Below are 20,991 nucleotides of genomic sequence, written 5' to 3'. Positions count from 1 at the left end.
TGTCTCCTATTCTCGGCAGTGGAGTTTGGGCAGTGGGAGAAGCAAGCAGGTCAGAGTAGGGAGGGGAAGGAGGGAGGCCTTGCTGGGGGGACTCCCTCCCTAACTTCCCAGAGGCCCCCTGGGCGTCTGCAACTCCAGCAACTGGAAAGCTCCAGGGAACTGCTCCCTTGAGGGCGCAGAGGGGGACTCCCCAGACACCCGGCTCCAGCCTGTGCCTGAGGACGTGAGCAGCGGTCTAAAGCGTCACTGTAGTCCCATTCACTAACAGACCGATTTGGTTGCACAGCCCTAGAATCCAACAGACGACGACAAAAATGCCGAAATTCCTTAGAATACGCAGAGGGAGGAGGTGACTCAACAAGGTGCTAAAACATTTTATTAAAAATATATATTGTTAAATTAAGTCTGCTGTCTGGACAATGACTGTTTGTTTTGTTTTCTTGTAGTGGAGTTTAAAAGAGACTATTATTTTACTCTGATATATTATTATTAAAAAGGCATTTTAACTTTGTACTTGAAAACTAAGTGAGCGATTTCACGTGTTTTAGCTGAGGCATTGAAGTAGCGGGTGCTTACTTATTTGTGGGAAATCATGTATTCATACTGAAGAATAAACTCCGTAGCTGATTTGGTAATAACTTTTACTGTTACAGACGATTGCGCTTTGACCCCGGTGGCAGAGCACTTCTACTCCACATTCCACGCAGCTAAATGCAGGACTTTCCAGATTCTTCCCTCCCTGGCCCTCCTTCCTTTCTCTTAAGTTCCTCTCTTTTCCTTTGTTTTGTTTTTGTTTTTCCTGGTTCCAGCATCCTTTTCACCACTGTATTTTTTTTAGGGTTGCTTCTCTATTTATTGACAATAATAATGTACATTTCACAGTCTGGTTCTGGGACAGCCGGGAGGGGCACGGGGGGTTCCGCAGGGCCCCGCCGCCCGCCCGGCGTTCTGTTGTATCTCTGTGTACGTGATTGCTCGTGACATAGCTGTTTATGAAATAATTAAAGAGGTCAATGCGTACAGCAGATGTAGAAAGTCTGTCAGTTCCGCCTTCATCACATTTTTTTTGTGCCCAGAAGAATATAATAAAGCTCCTTTCTAATGTACTTGTGCTGGAGAACACTTGAATAAATGGACTGTTTTTGTGCAAAAAGAAAAACGGAAAAAGCACCGATAATGTCCTTTTGTCTTGCGTCTCCTTTTCCCTGACGTGGCTGTTCATAGCCCTTCTCCAGAGGGCTTAAGTACCTCAGTGGGAGGTGCCGCATTGGGTCCCCGGCCCCATGTGGCAGAGGTCTGTGGATCTGAAGCTCAGAGATAACTAGAGTGAGAGGGTGGAGCAATCGATGTTGGAAGACCAGAGCAGAGAGGGGACAGTGTCTTGCTCAGATGGCGGTGGGGGAGGACCCCTGGTCACCAGCAGCAGTGCCCTCTCAACAGGGTTTTGTCAACAAACCAGAGTCCAGAGGGGAGTAGCCAGGGAGGTAGACAGTCTGGATTGGGGAGCATTCCTGGAAGGAACCCAGCCATTTGTCTTAGGAGCCAGCATTGGGAGGACATATTTGCAGACACCCGCAGGGCTGGGCCACACTGCTGGTGGCCAGTGTGAGCTCAGCGTAAGGCAGACCTCGGTCCCCCGCGCCCACAGTGCAGGAGGTGTCTTGGGTGCAGGGGAACCCTTGGCTAGGGAGAGGAACTGGGTGGCCCTCTGAGGGGTTGCTGGTCTCCCTTCAGACCCACGTCTGGGTTCCCCTGCTGCCTGGCCCTCAGAACCGACTTGCAAGTGGCCAATGCTGTGTGACCTGCAGAGCCCCTTGTGACTCTGCTTCAGTCTCTAGGCCCCTACCCTAGCCGCCTGAAGTGATAGTCTGAATACTGTAAGGACTGGGACTGTTCCCTCACACTCAGCCCCAGGACCTCGGCCACTCTGTGCTGGGCTTTGTCTCCCAAGCGCCCGGTGGGCCCAGCCATGGTTGGGCTCCTGAGGAGGGCGGCTTGAGGTTCTTTCTACACCAGACTCGTGGAAGGTTCAGACGGCAGCGCTCTCCTGGCAGCAAACACGTCATTAGGGGAAAGTTTGACAAAAGAGGGGACCCCGACAGACTAACCGGCTTTGTCATGGGCACCTTTTCTCTCCGTTTTTTCCTTACAAAGTTGTAAGTGTACATTTAACTTTTATCCTACTTTTTTCTCAATATTTTTCAATGTTGATGTAGAACTTTTTTTTTGTTTTTGTTTTTTCAAATGGCTGCATGGTGTTTTCTTGTTGAATGTTTGTTTCTATATAAATATATATATAATTTTATTTTAGCTATAGAGCTTCAATAAACGTCTTTATGTTTTGGCTTTCCCCCCTATATTTTGTATTTTTTTTCTTTTAAAATGGATTCCCAGAAATGAGACTAAATGGAGAAAAATAGATGGATATTTTGATTGGTTCCTGACATTTACTTGATTTCTTCCAAGAGGCTAGCAGACAGGCAGTAGAGCTTCAGCTCTGAGGGTCTCCATTCAGAAACAAACCAATTCAGAAATGTATTGTCTTAGTCTGTTTTCTGTTGCTGCAACAGAATACCTGAAGATGGGTAATTTATAAAGGAAAGAAATTTAGTCAGCTCATGGTTCTGGAGGCTGGAAGTCCAAAATCAGCGGCCACATCTGGTGAGGCCTTCATATTATCATAAAGTGTCCACATACAGAAGAGACAGAACAGGAGGGGCCAGACTCCATGACAGTGAAGAGGAAGAAGCAACACAATTTAGTCACTGGATTTTGAAATCAGCTTACCTGGAGGAATCCTGGGGACAGAACTCAGATGGGATCTCTGAGATTAGTTCCAAGACTAAGGAGAGATGGGAGGGTGGAAAGAGGTGGGGATCACCATGTATCTGAGCCAGGGATGGGAGAAGTTATGGCGGGTGAGCAGCTGGGCCATTTGCTTAGTAAAAACTGGTGAAGCTTGTTTAAACAAGGCGTCACTTGATGGCCAAGGGGTGGGGAGGACAGGGTAAGGGTCAGCGCTGGCAGGAGTCAAGGTAGTCATGAAGTGATAGGTCCACAGAGACTGCCTAGGTGGGTCCCCCCCCCCACCGTCCCAGCACTCTGTTTAGGTATGGCAGGGACCATGGCAGGGACCCGCACACCCAAGCCTGGCTTAGGGTTCAGTAAGGCTGCCTGGGGGGTCTAGTGGAACAGAGGTGGGAGGGTCACCAAGGGCTGCCTGGGAGCCAGCTGGGTTGTGAGGCCAAACCCGCAGGGAGCAGGGTAGAGGAGCCCAGGATGGGCAGGGGGTATAACTGCAGGGTGATGACAGGGGGCAGGGGGTGCTGTTAGATGAACAGCTGCTGTGTTGCAGGTGAGGACACAGGAAAGTTCCTCTAAGGGGGACAGGAGTCCTAGTGTACCCACAATGCTCCCTTATCTCCTTGGCTCCAATGAACTTGGAAAGGATGCAGCCCAGACTGGGAATGTAGCTCAGTGGCAGAGCCCTTGACCCGTATGGTCCAGGTCCTGAGTGAGGTCCCAAGCACCACCAAAAAAAAAAAAAAGATGCAGCCCTCCCCTGGTGACATTCTCCCTCCTGTTGGTTTGGGGGTTAAGTGGGGAGGTCTCTGAGGAATGGCAACTAAAATAGTAGCTTATAGAGACTCGAACTTCAGAGACCAACCTGGCCAGCCCCTAAATATTCAACCCCAGGGCCCAGGTGCCTGCATTACGTCCTGCCTGGAAGACAGACCTCACATTTGGGCCCCCACCCTACCCCGTCTGAACCCTGTGACCCTGGGCCTCAGTCCTCTCAGAGGAAACTTGAGTTTTGTCTTCTTTCCCAAAGCATTTAGCCTGTGGTGGCTGTAACCCAGGATCTGGGGACGAGGTAGCACTGGAGCCTGTCTCCCTCAACCAAGGACTCTGGTCCATTCTGGCAAACGTGGGTCAAGAGAGGGACTTGGAGCCTCCAGAGAAGCTTTGGCCCTGCTGGAATCCCCTGCACGCGCCGCCCTCCCCATCACCTATGAAAGGGGTGGCAGAGCGAAATACCCAGAAAGGCCACCACTTGCCTGGCACAGCAACAGGCCAGCTCTGGTCCCCCAGGTCCTTATCTCCCTGTGCCTCCCCCTCCAAGCCCACTCGCCTGCTGTCTCCCCAGCTCTCTGCTCAGCTCAGCTCAGCTCTCCCTCCCTGGCTGCTTCTCAGGCGGCGGCTCCCTCTGTCTAATGCCATCATTTCTCTCCCGGGAGCACACCAGCATGCCTTCATGCACGTGCACATGCACACGAACAAGGAGCCTCCCGACTGCCCTCTCCAGGCGCTGCCTAGTTCTCTGTTCCGCTTTTCAGCAAAACCTGACAGCACTCTGTTGATGGCGCTGAGGTCCTCCCCTCTGGGTGCCTTCCCCAGGCCCTGGACCTGCACCTCTGCTCTCACCTGACTGCTCGGGCGCTGGGCCCTACGCGACTTTCACCTCCCTGAAACCCCTGCTTCCCTGGGCTTCCTACCCCATGGTTCTTCTGTTCTCTAATGTGGGAGGGCTTTCAGGCCTGTCTTCCCCTGTCCTCCTCTGGAGGCCCCGGCTCACGGAACCCAAGGCCTGGGTGGCCTCTCGGCTCCCGTGTTGGGTGGGCATCTCAAATGTGAACTGTCAAAATGGAAATGTTGGGTTCCTTTCCAACTTGCTCCCAGCCTTCAGTTCTTTTAGCAGCTTGTACTTAACTGGCATCAGGACCTTGGGTCTCATCCTTGATCCCCTCTTAATATCACAACCTACTTCTCGTCTACCAGCAGTACTCACCTGTAAATATATCCTCAGCCAGGTGCGGTGGCAGACGCCTGTCATCCCAGAGCTCAGGAGGCTGAGGCAGGAGGATCATGAGTTCAAAGCCAGCCTCAGAAAAAGTGAGGCCCTAAGCAACTCAGTGGGACCCTGTCTCTAAATAAATACAAAATAAAGCTGGCGGGGGGGGGGGGTTGGGGGGTGGGGAGGGCTGTGGCCCAGCAGTAGAGCACTTGCCTAGCACAAGCAAGGCCCTGAGTTCGATCCTCAGCACCACATAAAAAAGAAAATAAAGGTATTGTGTCCACCTACAACTAAAAAATAAATGTTTAAAAAAATTAGGACTGGGGATGTGGCTCAGTGGCTGAGTGCCCCTGAGTTCAATCTCCGGTACCCCTCCTCCAAAAAAAAAAGGACTGTAGATATAGCTCAGTGGTAAAGCACCTCTGGGTTCTAATCCCCAGTACTGAAATAAAGTCCCAATTCAGCCACTTTTCACTGTCTTCACTGATGCCACTTTGACCCCATCATCTGTCCCCTAACTGGTCTCTGTCCCCATCCTCCCACAACAGGTCTCCTTCCTTCTTTTCCCATCCTTTCCAACCTGTTCAACACACACAATAATTTCATTAAAACCAAACCCTAGGGGCTGGGGCTAGGGCTCAGTGGTAGAGTGCTTGCCCAGCATGTGTGAGTCACTGGGTTCGATTCTCAGCACCGCATATAAATAAATGAAATAAAGGTCCATTGACAGCTAAAAAATATTAATAAAAATAAAATACAGGGCTGGGGATGTGGCTCAAGCGGTAGCGCGTTCGCCTGGCATGCGTGCGGCCCGGGTTCGATCCTCAACACCACATACAAAGAAAGATGTTGTGTCTGCCGAAAACTGAAAAATAAATATTAAAAAATTCTCTCTCTCTCTCTCTCTCTCTCTTAAAAAGTTTAAAAAAATAAATAAATAAAAAAATTAAAAAAAAAAAAGCCCCTCAAAACCCTCTGTTTGTTTCTTTGTTTTAGCTGAGTTGAGGCTAGAACCCAGGGCCTTGCACATGCACAGCAAGTACACACTCAGCCTGAATCAAATCTTTTTTGAAAAACCCTTTAGTTGTGTGCAATGGTAAAAAGCGGAAGCCCTCCCACCTTGTCCCATGAAGCCCACTGTCCTCAACAACATTCCAGTCACGTGGGCCTTCTTTCCTGTGAGCAGATCAAATTCTGCCATTGCAGGGCTTTTGTGCACATGCTGGGCTCTCTGCCTGGAGGCCTTGCTCATCGCCCGGCTCTCCCTGGCTTGCCTCCTTCATCTAGTCTCAGCTCAGAGAGGTGCACTGTGTGTGTGTGTGTGTGTGTGAGAGTGTGTGTGAGTGTGAGTTATTGGGGGATTGAACCCACTGGCTCTATCACTGAGCTACATTCCCAACCCCTCTTTCTTTTTTTAATTTGAGGTGGGATACTGGGGATTGAGCACAGGGGTGGTGTACCACTGAGCCATCTCCCCAGCCCCTTTTATTTTGAGACAGTCTTGCTAAGTTGCGTAAGACCTCACTAAGTTGCTGAAGCTGGTCTCGAGCTTGCAATCCTCCTGCCTCAGCCCCCCAAATCTCTGGGATTACAGGTGTGTACCATTGCATTTAGATCTTTTTTATTTTGAAACAGGGTCTAAGTGCCTGAGGCTGATTTGGAACTTGTGATCCTCCTGTCTCAGCCTGGAAGTTGCTGGGATTACAGGTGAGCGCCACTGCGCCCAGCATGAAGGGTACTCCTTGGCTACTCCACATACTCTATGGCCACTGCTCTCTAGTCTATTTATTATTTTCATAACTGCCAACCTCAGAAATTCCTACTGATGATTATGCTTACTGTTTACAGTCTGCCTTCTCCATCATTTCCACAGTGTGCCCAGGGCTGGCTGGGTCAGGTATGACTGTTATGCAGTCATCAGGTGCTCCGTGTGCACACAAGCCATTCTGTATCAACTCATTTGTCACTGGAGGTCTGAAGGAGTTCCCAGACAGGGGGACTCAAGACAAGTGGAGTCCTTGAAATATGTGTTGGGAAAGAATTTCAGCACATGCCAATCAGAGACAGACCGATGTACCTAAGGAAGCAGAGTTGCATTCAAGGGACAATGTAGGGGCTCTCTAGAGGTAGCAACGCAACCCTTTGGTGTGGGACAGTAATATTTATAGAGGGAGGGTTTCTTAGGGCTAGATAGAGGTGGAGCCAGGGAGAGTTGCACCAACTTGGTGCCAGTTTTCTAGGCTTGTGCATCAAAGTCAAGGATGCAGATCAAGGGCACAGGTGAAGGACTTGGGCTAGGTTACTCAGGAATGCTTGCTTTGCATTTCAAAGGTACATGGGCATTTTCTGAATCCCAATTCCTCCTCTTTAAAATTTTTTTTTTAGTAGTAAATGGACACAATACCTTTGTTTTCTTTCTTTCTTCCTTCCTTCCTTCCTTCCTTCCTTTCTTTCTTTCTTCCTTTCTTTCTTTCTTTCTTTTTTAATGTGGTGCTGGGGATTAAACCCAGTGCCTCACACGTACCAGGCAAGTGCTCTACCACTGAGCCACAACCCTAGTACATTTTAAGCTTCAGTCTATCTTTCCTTTTCTGTACCTCCAAATTCCTATCAACTTAATCATCACCACCTTCTGCATTAGAAACACTTATCCCATTTTGCAGATTGATCTGAACCCTGCTATGGTCACAGGGTGCACAGGGAAAATGCCTGGATTTCAGAACTTGTCTGGGCACTACAAATCACCCACCTGACTCTCCCTCTCACAAATTGGGCCTACTGTGCTCAGATTTGCTTAACGTCCAGGACCTCTGCATTCGTTCCCACTTAGCTGCAGAAATGCCTGGTTATGTCCTCAGCACACAAAGGCCAGGAGAAAGGAAGTAATAGCCATCACTGCGTGCCCACGGAGTACATGCCAGCCCCCTGCAGCTGCCAGCAGCAGCTCCACTTCCCAAGTCCAGACTTGTGCCAAGTCCTATACAGGAATTATCCCATTTAATTCTCAGGAGAAGGCCAGTGCTTAGGCAATTAGGTCCATTCTGTAGATGAAACAATTGAGGACCATACAGTCTTTGTAACCCGCCAGGTAGAAGCTGGCCAGAGGGCAGGACTCACCAGTCCACCAGGCTGTTTCCACCCACCCAGCTTCTGCCCACAGGGAGGATGACTTGTGCGTTCAAGGCAACATCTATTATGAGAGTGAGCCATAGGCTTAAAAAAAATCAATATACCATGAACTTTTGTCCCTGAACTTGAATTAAAAATCAACCTTGCCTTTCTTTTAAGAGTTGGGGGTCTAGGGCTGGAGTTGTGGCTCAGCGGTAGAGCGCTTGCCTAGCACGTGTGAGGCCCTGGGTTCAATCCTCAGCACCACATAAAAATAAATAAAATAAACGCATTGTGCCAAATTACAACTAAAAAATAAACATTAAAAAAAAGAGTTGGGGTCTTAGCTCACTGGCCTCAAACTCGGTGGGGGGGAGTGTTTAATGATTACAGTAATTTAAAAACTACCCCAAAACAGAGGGCAGTAAGAGTCAAAGTCCCAACTCCTGGAGATACTCAGTTGGAATTTCTTCATTTAGATACATATACAACTTTACTCGTTTAAAATCATATTAGGGGGCCTGGGGATGTGGCTCAAGCAGTAGCGCGCTCGCCTGGTATTTGTGAGGCACTGGGTTCGATCCTCAACACCACATAAAAATAAAAAATAAAGATATTGTGTCCGCCTAAAAAAAAAAAACTTAAAAATAAAATAAAATCATATTAGAGGCTGGGGTGTGGCTCAGTGGTGGAGCGCTCACCCAGCATGCTTGAGGCACTGAGTTCGATCCTCAGCACTACATAAATGTAAAATAAAGATGTTGTGTCCACTTAAAATTAAAAAATAAATATTAGAATAAAAAAAAATCATATTAGGGCCAAGGGTGTAGCTCAGTGGTAGAGCACTTGCTTAGTATGCTACCCAGGCCCTGGGTTCAGTCCTTGGCACCACTGTTGTAATAGAAAACTCTGTCCATGTCCCTGATGCCCATTTAATAATGAGGACACGGTTTGGAGAAAAAGGAAAAAGAAGGTTTATTGCTTTGCTAGCAAAGGAGCAACACAGGGGACTCCTGCTCCAGGAGCTGTGATTCTGTCCATCAGCAGGAACGGGTCTTTCTGAAGTTATAATTCGCTTGTTAATTTGGAAGACAGTCATTTCTGAGATCTTCTGGTATCATCCACAAGTCTGGGTTACTTGTTCCTATAGTGGGTGTGTACTCAAGGACAGAGACTCTGCCTAGGAGGGGGAAGAAAGATAACCCTGTTTCCCCTGAGATTAGTGAGGGAGAGAGGTTAGGAAGGAGCAGGGAGAGAGGAAGGGAAAGAGACATGTCCACTTGAAAAATAAGTTGCAATGGCAGAGCAGCAAGGGTTATATTCAAAGCATAAGGTGGACCACTCTTATACCTCCATAAAAATAATTAAATAAATGAAATCATATTGTTAATTGATTTTTGTTAATTAACATTTTGCTTTGCAATGATTATTGCCTAGAAGGACTACAATTTAAGACATTTAGGTTTTTTTGTCTATTCCTTGGAAGGCGCCATTAGCTGTTGGAGTGGGCATTCTAGCATGTTCCTTCACTGATCTACATTCACTTACATATATTTTTGTAAAAAAACAAAACGAAGAAAAAAAAGAACCCTCCTAGCATAGTTGGAAGAAAAACAGCAAAGGGTGGTGCTGGTGGGGACCCTCCATTAAGGGACTCAGAGAGACAGGTCGCCTGCGCAGCCCAAGGGACTCCTCTGGCCCCCTCGCACGCATGCGCGCCAGCCTCCGCTGGAATGGAGCCTCGGGGTCAGCAGCGCCGGTTCCTCCTCGCAGCCAACTGGGCTGTCCGCAGGCTCAGGAAGGTCCCTCCCCACCTGGGCGGGCCCTGCACACTGACGTGGCCTTTCAGTCCTGTGCAGCTGAGGTCTCCTGGTGGGCGGCACAGCCTAGAGGAGCTACTACTTGGTGCCCCTACCTGAGCATTGTAGCATAAACGTCTGAGGTGTCATTGCAGGTCCAAGGGCTCAGGACCCACAGCAGTAAACCGCCCCTGGAAGACAGAGTCAGAGATTTTGGCTGCGGGGCCTGCCCCTGGCTTGCCCGTGCTCTTTAATGCAGGCAGAGGGCCTGCATTAAAGAGCACACAGGCTAGTTGGGGACTCAGATTTGTGAACAAAAGTCAATAGAAAGTACTAGTTACTGGCTGGCTAGCCTCAGACCTTTTTGAGACTTCTCAGCTTTTGGAAAAATTAGGACACGAACATTGACGCCCCAACTCTACAACTGAGAAGCTCACATTTCCAAGACTGCAGCAGCTAGAGGAATCAAACCTAGGAGTATGGATCTTAATCAGGGATAGGAACATAGTGTAGCCAAGCAGAAAAAAACAGACCCGAGTCCAAATCCTAGCTCTTGCCTGAGACAATCAACCTTTTTCAAGACTCAGTTTTTTCATCTATGAAATGTGCACAACCCCAGGGTTGTTGTGAGGCTTAAGATGTGTATATTAGAACCAGACACAATGCACACCTGTAATCAAAGCTGCTCTGGAGAATGGGGCAGGAAGATAGTAAGTTCAAGGCCAGCCTGGACAATTTACAACCAGTCTTACAATAAACTAAAAAGGGAGGAGGATGTGGCTCAGAGACAGAGCATTTGCCTAGTATGTATGAGACCTTGGGTTCAATCCCCAATCCTTCAACAAACAAAAACATAAAATCTCTCAATATATCAGGTGTTCAGTGAGATGGCTAGGACCCAGCCCCAGCTGCCTGCCTCTTTACCAAGGGATCCTTTCTTCCCAGAGGTCACCCAGATGCTTCCTTTGGGCGGAAGTAAAGAAGGCCGGTGGCCTCCTGGGGTGGAGAAGATACTCTGAGGGCATGCTTGGGCTTAGTCCTTCCCGCCTACTCTGTGAGCCTGCAGGTTTGGCTCTGAGGCCCAGAAGGCCGGGAAAGATGGGAGATGCCAAAGGGCGCCCTGTAGTGTCCTTCTTCTGGTTGGTGGAAGATGTCCGTGAGTTGGTCCAGGTTAGTGAGTTAACTGTGCTGCGGGCCGAGATGATGGCCGCTGCCTGAGCTTGGCCAATATGACTTCACAGTAACCCTCTTAGATAGAGCCACTCGACTGGTGGGACACTGCAACCAGGGGGTGTGCCCTGATTTGCCCAAATCACAGAGGCGGGCCTGGAGTGGCTGGGAGGGCACCTGGGCCTTCCCCACGATGCACTAGGGATCCCTCCTCTCTTCTAGCTGCCTTGGATTGCTCAACCTTCCCTCCATTGACAACAGAAACATTATAAAGAAAATCTCTCAAATCCCACCAGGTTACTCCTTCCTCCCTCCCTCCCTCCCTGTCTTCCTTTCTCTTCTTGTGCAGTACTGGAACCCGGGAGCACTCTGCTACTGAGCTACATCCCCAGTCCTTTTCATTTTTTTATTTTTTGAGACAGGGTCTTGTTACATTGTCCAGACTGGTCTTGAACTTGTGATCCTCCTGCCTCAGGCTCTTGAGTCGCTGGGATTCCAGGTGTGTGGGACGCTGTGCCTGGTTTATGTTATTCCTTATAAATGCATGTGAATCCACACTGATCTAATTTGTTTTCAACTGAAAGGAAAACCGTTTCTGAAGGAGTTGTGATACCCAAATATGTGCCATTTTATATTGAACAATTTTCCAGGAAGATTATATTACAAACAAGTTTCGGCAGCCCTTGTATATGGCGTAGTGGTGGCCTGGCATTCCATCTTGAGGGTGTAAAATGGTTTACTTAGCCAGTTGTTGTTTCCAGTTTTTAGCTACTGCCAATAATGCCATATGAACATGATTATGCATATAGCATTTTTATTCTTTTCAACTATTTGTTTAGGATAAACTCGCAGGCAGTGGGGTTATTGGGCATAAGGTTTGGACCTTTACCTAAGTGTTCCTCTATTCTGCATTATTGACTTCATACCATGCCACCTTTATTACTGCTTTTTCCAAGTGAGCAAAATTCTCCGCAGTGCCTTTTCGCATTCAGATTTGTGGAGAAAAATACAAGGACACCCCCCACCCCTTCTACCCACACAGTGTCACGCTTAGGCTTTGAGTGGCAGTGACAGGGGCAGCCAAGTACAGCTGGAGGAGCTGTCACCTGCGTCACCCTCCCCTGGCGGGCATCCTGGGGTCCTCTGGGACACAATTCCTGAAGGTGGCACCCGAGATTTTCTCCCCAGCAAGGCAAAAGCAGTAAGGGCCGGCGAGGGACCTTCTTTGCTTCCTCAGGCCTCCTCGGGGAGCAGAGGGCCACATCTCGAACACAGTGGTTGTGCAGCCACTGTAACTGGCAGGTCCTGCACTTAAAAAAAAAAAAAAAATATATATATATATATATATATACACACACACACACACACACACACACACACACATTAGTTGTCAATGGATCTTTTATTTTATTTATATGTGGTGCTGGGGATCGAACTCAGGGCCTCCCACATGCCAGGCAAGCGCTCTGCCCCTGAGCCCCTACTCCAGTCCCCAGGTCCTACATTTTTACTTGCTAACCCTGGCAGCCCCATTTGCAATGGAGGGCCTGGCTTGGAGGGAATCTGGTGCAGAACCCTAATATCTGCCCTAGGGAAAGATCATGGTCCTTGCGGAACAGAAGGGGGGTTGTGCAGGAAAGGTGGCAGGAGATGTCTCCTAGTATTGCCCACACTGGCCTGAGGAGCCCCGCTGAGCACAGCTGGCCTTCAGAACCTTCTCCCACAGGGGCTGAGCTTCCTGAGGGCAAGATAGTAGCAGCCATTACAGGCTGTGGCCTCTACCTCTTGGATTCTCTCAACCACAGCTGGCTCACAGCCTCTGAAAGCCTGCTGGGTCCTAATCCCATGGGTACCAAACTCTGAGGGAAAGACTCAACTCTGCCACGGTGGGATGGCCTCAGTTTCTCCATATGTGGAATGGGGCTGGTGTCTGGGTTACATAAGTGATGTGAGAGGACCTGCTGAACCTCGAAGCCCAGATGCTGTCTGGTCAGCTTCCCTGGGGCATATTCACAAAGGGTGACGTGAACAAATTTTAAGTATACAACTCAATGAATGTTGATCTGTATTTACAGACGTGTGACCACCACAATTGCAAATATCTGGGCTTTTTTTTTAGGTCAAGAAACATTTGTTGAACATCTGCTATGTACCCGAGGCCCTGGTGTGAGCCAGGCACGCTGGGTGCAGGGCCACAGCCCATCCTTGAGGAATTCAGAGCCTGGTAGAGAAGCTGGGCCTCACGTGGAGGTGGCCACACAACCTGTGTGAGCAGTGGTTGTGGTGGGAGGGGCAGGGGGTGGAGTTTCCCTCCCGCCTGGAGCACCCAGGGACACCTCACAGCCTGGCCGCCTCTAACCCAGCCCCACCAAGCCCTCAGCGCATGCCCTTTTTTCTTGTTTTTATCTGGAAGAAGCTCATTCCTCTTCTTGCTTCAAGGCCCAGCTCAGATGTTGCCTCCTCTGAGAAGCCCTTGTGACTTTCTCAGGTGGTTCTGGGACAGATCTGTGGTCATTGATTTGGGGCCTACAGGGCGTAAGGAAGGCCGGGTGGGAAAGGCTGTGATGAAGGCCAGAGAAGGCCCCCTTCCTGGAGACTGGAGGTGCTCGGGGCGAGAGAAGGAAAGCTTGGGGGACTGGGCCAGGCAGGGAGTGTGGGCTGGGGTCAGGGAGGCAGGGGGGTTTGAGCTGCCTCTTGAACCTCGTGCACGCAGTCAGGAGAGCCCGTCAGGGCTGGGCAGGGAGCGCCGAGGTGTGTGCAGGTGGGCACTGCACCTGCTGATGCTTGGCATCTTGCAAGTGCCAAGGAGGCTCCAACCTGGGGCTGCGGCCTGCACCTGTGAGGGGTGCATGGGGCCGGCCGAGCCAGCTCAAGCCCCACAGTGCCTTCCTCGCAGCAGTCTCCACTCTGTAGCTCTGAGCTCACAGGATGACACTTATCATGGGGCAGAGAGGAGGATGGAAGAGTGGCCCCGGGAGCCGAGAATGGTAACGCTTTTGAGTCCCTTTAAGTAAATCTGGAATCCGTTCCTTTCTTTTCAGCCATCATGGTCCCCATTCCAGCTGTGCCCTGTCCTAACTGAATGACCATCCGTATCTCCTCGCCGAGAGGTCCCTGGGTGAGTTGACGCCACTGCAGCCTGAGTGATCTTAAAATGCCAGCAGTAAGACAACATACTTTGGTCCTATGACAAGGAGTCCGATGTTCTCACAGTGGGAGTTCAGAGAGCTGGGGTGGATATTAGGTGAGAACCAAAGGTAGAGGCCTCTCCCCCTTCCCCTGGCCCTCAGGCTGCAGGCCGACTGCTCAGCAGCACCCACTTTCTTCTGTATGCCTTCCCAGTTTTTTCAAAGCATATAAATGCTCCCATGTGTAAGTGTGTGGATAATGTAATTGCACGTGCACGTATAACTGTATATGTATGTCTGCACTAGCCCTTGCAAAAGCACCAACCACAGCTACATGTACACGCCTGTAATCCCAGTGACTCAGAAGGGGAGGCAGAAAGAGCCCAAGTTCGAGACCAGCCTCAGCAATGGAGCAAGATCCTCAGCAACTTATCAAGATCCTGTCACAAAATAAAAATAAAAGGGCTGTGGACATGGCTTGGTGGTGAAGTGCCCTGGGTTCAGACCCCAGTCCACACACAAAAGGTAGACTTGCTGCGGTTAGAATACTGAGAGCTTTTGCCAAATTACCAGTTTGCCAAAATGGCTTTACGTATTTCCCTTTCCACAAACAATCTGGTGTTTTCAGCCAGGCGTGGTGGCACAGCGCGTGTAATCCCAGCGGCTCGGGAGGTGGAGGCAGGAGGATCGTGAGTTCAAAGCCAACCTCAGCCTCAGCAATGGTGAGTGAGACCCCGTCTCTAAATAAAATACAAAATAGGGCTGGGGATGTGGTTCCGTGGCTGAGTGCCCCTGAGTTCAATCCCTGGTACCCCCCCTCCAAAAAAAAAATACTACCCGGTAAGATCACTTTTTAGAGATTTACTGGCTATTTTCATTTAGCTATTTCCCAATCACTTTCAGTGTTAACAGGTGAGGGGGAAGGCATCCTGTCACACACCTTTAAAAAGAATTTAATCACATTATCATCCGTGCCGTGGAAGGAAAGTCCTAGCAGTGGGAAAGGGGCTTTTGAGAAGATGACTTCTGAATTGTTGTACCACTGAGCCACACCCCCCGCCCTGAGACATACATGTCTTGATAAATGTACTTCTAAACAGTTGTTCTTTGTGTGACTCTTATGAATGGACTCTTTTCTTCCATTGTGTTCTCTAACTGGTTATGTTTGTCACAGGGGATCTTTCTAAAAGACAAGTTCTGCTCAAATGCCCCAAGCCCTACAGTGGCTTCCTGTTGCACAGGGGATACACCCTGCGCTTCCCAGGGGCTTGTGTGATCTGTGTCCTCCCCCCTCTTCCTCCCTCTTCCTGCACTGTCGGTGCTCCAGGTGCCCACACTTTGCCCTCTCACCACCAGGCCTGAGGACGCATCCTCTAGTTCTTAGTTTAAAAGAGACATCTCAGGGCTGGGTGTGGGGGCGCACACCTGTAATCCCAGCTGCCTGGGAGACTGAGGCAGGAGGATCACAAGTTCCAGGCCAGCTTCAGCAGTTTAGCATGACCCTGTCTCAAAATAAAAAATAAATAGGGCTGGAATGTAGCTCATGGTCGCGTACCCCTAGGATCAATCCCCAGTACTGCCCCCTGCAAAATAAGAGCCAGCCCCCCTCAGGGAGGTGGTCCCTTGGCTTCAGTTGGGGCTCCTGTTCCATACTTTGATGCATGATTGTGTTTTTGTTTTTGAGGTGGGGTTTCACAGTGTTGACCTGACTAGCCTTGAACACTTGGGCCCAGGTGATTCTCCTGCATCAGCCCCTCCAGTGGCTGGGACTCCAGGTACTCATACATGAGCACGTAATGAGAATTATTTTTGTGACTGTGTTTCACACTGACGTTATCTCAGGAAGGCGCAGGGCTCTGCCTGTCTTTTCACTGCTCTATCCCCAGCCCCTAAATGACACCCCGGCAGGGGGTAGTTGCTGAGTACACCCAGGGCATGTTGATGTCCGGACTTCCAGGCTGGAGCTTCCAGGCCTCAGGGACTGAGGACATGGAGACAGTTAAAAAGTTCTGTGGTGGTATATTGAGGCCACTCAGCCAGCTTCAACTTGCTTTTCCAAAGAGACTAAAATCTTCTACACATCAGAAGAAGCCACATGTAAGAGGCTGTATTAAACAAAAACCTGAAGACGTTCATTCAATGCGCTGTCGAGTAGCCATCAGCAGTGATTTTCTGAAGGTTGTGTGGCAACATAGGCTATGACATGGAGTGAAGGTTTGGGATAGAAAAGTGCAGAATGGGGGCTGGGGTTGTGGCTCAGCGGTAGAGCACTCGGCTAGCATATGTGAGGCCCTGGGTTCGATCCTCAGCACCACATTAAAATAAATAAATAAAATAAAGGTATCGTGTCCAACTACAACTAAAAAATATTTAAAAAATTTTAAATTTAAATATTTAAAAATATTTAAAAAAGAAAAGAAAAGTGCAGAATGGTTACAGCCAGAAGATAAGCTATAGGAGCACTGTGATTTTTATTTTTATCCTGGCTGATGCTTGGGACACATTGGTGCTCTGTAAATACTTCATTGAGTGAATGAACTGGGGATGAAACATTGGAAACTCAACTAGCATCAATATTATTAAGGTGATGTTATTTTTAAATTTCTGTATGTTATATCTTTTTTGGGGGGGTACCAAGTATTGAACCCAGGGGAATTTAACCACTGAGCCACATACCCAGCTCTGTGTGTTATATTTTCCAAGATGTCTTTAAGGTTTTGGGTAACTTATAGAAAGAAATAAAAAAATTTCCCCCCAATTTTTTTCAAGCATTCCTGTGATGCACTTTGCAGAATGGCCACCAGAGGGCAGGGCAGCCCTACTGTCTGAGAAGGTAGCCACCAGACCACATTGTAAATGAGGTTTCAAGTAATGAGGTTTTAGAGGACAGGGAGCCACCTCCCTGGGGACCTTCATGATAGGCCAAAGCATCTCTTTCTGGCTCTGTGTGAAGAACACAACCTCTCTGAAGCCACCATTCCGTGAGTGCTTTGGCCCTTCCCAGTGCTCTCCCTGGGATCCTCAGTGACCAGGACAGGGTTCCTACCCTCAGGGAGCTTGTCCCAGGGTGGCTAACCTGGGGCAGCAAGACACCCTGTCATCATGAACCTCACAGTTAGGGTGTGGTGGCAGGATGGTAATGTGGAGGTGGTGACAAAGGTCGCGAGAACCAAGCAGGATTCGTGATAGGCAGGGAGGGCGCCTTCTATAAAGTAGTCCGGGAATTTTTTGGTGGTGCTGGGACTTAAACCCAGGGCCTTGTGCATGTGAGGCAAGCACTCTACCACCTGAGCTACACCCCCAGCCCAAGTCAGGGAAATTGTCTCTGATGAGACCTCAATGAAGTGAGGGGAGAAGGTGGAGGGGACAGGATGTGCAAAGGCTTGGTGGCAGCAGAGTGCTTATGTGGGGTTGCAGTGTGGACCCTTTTAGGTGTGTGAGACCCACAGATCCCTGTGGCCCATTGGAGACTTTGCCTTCTGCTCCTTTTGCTTGAGGTGAGCGACTGTGTTGACAGAGACCACAGAGGTACAAGGTGGTGGTAGGAAGAGAAGATGGTGGTGGCTTAGCACCCAGGACACTCAGAAAATGCGTACTGAATTGAACTGATCTGCTTTGGTCAAAGCTGTCTCGAAATCCCAGCCTCCCGGCTCCTTCCAGGGAATGGGGAAACCCCCACAGGAAAGGGGTCTCGATTTCGGTGGCTGCGATTAAAAAAAAGACTGATTCCTTATCCGGGGACCACAGGGCTATAAAGCAGAGGGGGCAGGAGAGACATGCCTGGCCAGACCCTGTGTTCAGGACCTGCCTGAACCAGGCAGGTGAAGGGACTCGCCCAAGGTCACACAGCAGCTTCGTGGTCACCTGGGTTCTAGAAGGAGAGCTCTTCCTTCCTCTGCTGGCCTCTGTTTCTCTCCTGCACTGTCGTCCAGGGTCTCTCGTGGACCTGCCTGCTCCTATGGTGTGGATGGCCTCCCGCCGGGGTTCTGCTCCGGTAGAATGTGCTGTGTCCATCAGCTCAGCCAGATCACGCCCAGTAACCCGCACCCTGCCCGGTTGGCCCAGGACCCTGAGCCAGCTCTGGTTTTCCTCCACGTGGCAGTTTCCGGGTCCTCTCGCTGACAACCCAGGGCTGAGGTAGATCTTGTCTGTGATGAACTTTCACGCAGTGTGGAGCGGGAAAACACGCAGCATCTATTACCGGGAATTACAGTCCCCTGCCCTCTGACCCAGAAGTTCCACCTCGAGGACACATCCCCTAGCAGTGCACGGAGATTCACCCGTGCCACGTGTTTGAAATAGCACTGTCGGTAGGGACTCCTATGGCCCGTGGTGACACCCATCCAAATTCCGGCTCTTCCTGGTCTCTCCTTTTCCACCTCCGCAGGTGACCCTCTTCTGCCACCAAGCTCTAAACCTGAGAGTCTTTGGGATTCTGCTGATTTTCTGCTGTGCGTGCGGTCTGCGTGGGACTCTCCCTTCTCAGGGTTGTAAGTGCCATCTCTATGCTGACTCTCCACGGTCAAGTCCCCAGTGCCTCCAGCTTCAAATGGCCAACCACTTTTTTTTTTTAAATTTACTGAGATAGAATTCATCTATCAAAAACTTCGCCTGTCAAGATTTTGAAGTGTATATTCCAGTGGTTTTTAATTCATTCTCATGGTTGTGCAAACATTACCGTTATATGACCCCAGAACAAAAAAAAAGTGGTCATTCATTTCCCTCATCCCTAGCCCATGACACTAGTCTGCTTTATTTATTTTTTTTATTTGGTACTAGGGATTGAACTTGGGGCTGCCTAAGCACTGAGCCACATCCCCACCCCTTTTTAAAAATATTTAGAGACAGTGTCTCGCTGAGTTGCTTAGGGCCTCACTAAGTTGCTGAGGCAGGCTTTGAACTTGTGATCCTCCTGTCTCAGCCTCCTGAACTGCTGGGATTACAAACATGAGCCACCATGCCCAGTACTAGTCTGCTTTTTGTTTTAAGGGATTTGCTTATTCTGGTCATTTCCTATAAATTAAGTCATACACTATGTAGCCTTTGAGTCTGTTTTTTTTTTGTTTGTTTGTTTTGTTTTTGTTTTTTGATACTGTGAATTGAACTCAAGGGTGCTTAACCACTGAGCCACATCCCCAGCCCTTTAAAAAAAAAAAAATTTTTTTTTATTCAGAGACAGATTCTCACTGAGTTGCAAGTGCCTTGCTAAGTTGCTGAGGCTGCATTTGAACTCGTAATCTTCCTATCTCAGCTTCCCAAGTGGCTGGAATTACAGGTATGTGCCACCATGCCTGGCCTGGGTCTGTTCTTTAATTTAGGGGAATAGACTTGTAGTTCATTTATGTTGTAGGACGTATCAGTATTTCATTCTTTTTGTATCTGAATAAAATTTAATTGCATACCGTATTTTTTGCATTCATTCAAGTTGTTCTTACTCTTTGGCTACGATGAATAGCATTGCTATGAACATCCAAGTACAAGTTTTCCTGTGAACATATTCTCAGTTCTCTTGGTTGCTCCTTGGGAGGACAATTGCTGGCTCCTATGGTAACTCACTTTTTGAGGAATTACCAAGCTGTTCACGCCAGCAGCCCCACCGTTCTGCATACTCTCCAGTCGTGCATGAAGTTCCAGCTTCTCAAGAGGTTCCAGAAGACTCACACGGGTCAATAGCTGAACACTTTTTCATTTGGGGAAACAGCACATGAAGGTTCAAGCTAGACACCTGGAGCCATTCCTCAAACCTACACTACGGACCTCTCTGCACCTAGCAGCAAGTACTCTCTCTTCTGCTTCCTAAGTGAACCTGGGATCTATGGTAGCCTCCTGTCGGGTGCTCACTCCTGAGCTGGCTTCTTCCCATCTGCTCTACAGTGGAGTTATCTCTTTTCTTTCTTTTTTTGGTTCTAGGGATTGAATCCAGGGGTATTTGACCACTGAGCTACAGCCCCAGCCCTTTTTATTTTTTATTTTGAGAGAGAATCTCACTAAGTCGCCCAGGCTGGCCTCAAACTTACAATTCTCTTGCCTCAGCCTCCCGAGTCTCTGGATTATAGACATATGCTGTTTAACTTTTTGAAGAATTGCAAACTGTTTGCCAAAGTGATATCATTTTACATTCCAGTCAGTAGCAATATTTCCTTTTAAGAGCACATAAATTAAGTAGTAAGATATTGTTTACTATCTTGAAATGATCAAGATCAATAATATAACTTTTTTTTGAAGTGAACCCAGGGATGCTTTGTCCTAGAGCCACATCTCCAGCTCTTTTTATTTTTTATTTTGAGACAGAGTCTTGCTAAGTTGCTTAGGGTCTTTCTAAGTTGCTGAGGTTGGCTTTGAACCTGTGATCCTCCTGCCTCATCCTTCTGAGTTGCTGAGATTACAGGCATGAGCCATGGTGCCTGGAAACAGACTTATTTCTTAAACATAATTTTTCAAAAATATAAATCAAGAAGATATTATGGATCTCTCATCCAAGCTCCCCCAGCTTCATCTCCTACCTCTCTCCCTTGACAGCCACACAAATCTCGCTGTTCCCCATCCACTGGGGTCACCCCTACCTTAGGGCCTTTGCACTTCCTGTTTCCTCTGCTTGGAATGCTCTTGTCCCAGATACATACACGGCTCTCTCCTTTTTCATGTCTTTACTCAAATGTCACTTGCTCAGTGATGCCATCTCTGGTCCAGCTATCTAAAACGACACTATCCTTCTCTCTCTCTCTCTCTCTCTCTCTCTCTCTCTCTCTCTTTAAATTTGTTTTCCCATTGATTTACCACCCTGTAACATAGTGTGGATTTTACTTATTTATTTCATCCCCTTCTAGAATATAAACTCCACTTTTTGGCTCTTTTACTTCTGTGTCCCTAGTGCCTAGGATAGAGCCTGGCAACAGAACAGCTCAGGAAATACGGGTGGAATGGATGAAAAGCACCAGTTCCGCTGATGGTCTCTTTCCCCTCCTCAGTCCTGTTCCGGGGAGGTGACTGA

General features: G+C 48.7%; 1 non-coding gene across 1 annotated transcript; it reads right to left on the bottom strand.

Annotated features, from left to right (window-relative positions):
• Positions 1-17,229: 17,229 nt before the first annotated feature.
• On the bottom strand, positions 17,230-17,302 carry Trnav-cac (transfer RNA valine (anticodon CAC)). The gene has a single exon. It is a non-coding gene; the product is annotated as a tRNA-Val (tRNA).
• Between the last annotated feature and the right edge of the window lie 3,689 nt (positions 17,303-20,991).

This window comes from Callospermophilus lateralis, chromosome 14 (assembly GCF_048772815.1).
Source record: "Callospermophilus lateralis isolate mCalLat2 chromosome 14, mCalLat2.hap1, whole genome shotgun sequence".
NCBI classification, from domain to species: domain Eukaryota; kingdom Metazoa; phylum Chordata; class Mammalia; order Rodentia; family Sciuridae; genus Callospermophilus; species Callospermophilus lateralis.
This window is presented reverse-complemented; position numbering and strand designations above follow the sequence as displayed.